Below are 517 nucleotides of genomic sequence, written 5' to 3'. Positions count from 1 at the left end.
TATTAAGAATATAAGCTGTTGTCTTAAGTGCCTCTCCCCAGAGTGACTCTGGTAAGGTAGAGTGACAAATCATACTCCTTACCATGTCCTTAAGTATCCGGTTTCGTCTTTCAGATACACCATTCATGATAGGCGATCCTGGCATGGTGTACTGTGGGACTATACCACATTCCTCAAGATATTTGGCAAAAGGCCCTGGATGTTGTTCACCCAAATCGTCATATCTACCGTAGTATTCACCACCACGGTCAGATCTGACGCACTTAATCATTTTGCTGAGTTGATTTTCAACTTCAGCCTTAAAAGTTTTGAACACGTCCAATGATTGGGACTTTTCATGAATTAGAAAAATGTATGCATAACGAGAATAATCGTCTATGAATGATATGAAATATCGTTGACCATTCCAGGAAGCCGTAGGGAATGGCACACAAATATCTGTATGTATCAATTCTAAGACGTCCAAAGCTCTATATGCACCATATTTCGATTGTTTGGTTTGTTTTCCTTTTATGCA

The sequence above is a fragment of the Lupinus angustifolius genome, chromosome LG11, assembly GCF_001865875.1.
Source record: "Lupinus angustifolius cultivar Tanjil chromosome LG11, LupAngTanjil_v1.0, whole genome shotgun sequence".
NCBI classification, from domain to species: domain Eukaryota; kingdom Viridiplantae; phylum Streptophyta; class Magnoliopsida; order Fabales; family Fabaceae; genus Lupinus; species Lupinus angustifolius.
Note: the sequence above shows the minus strand (reverse complement) of the source record.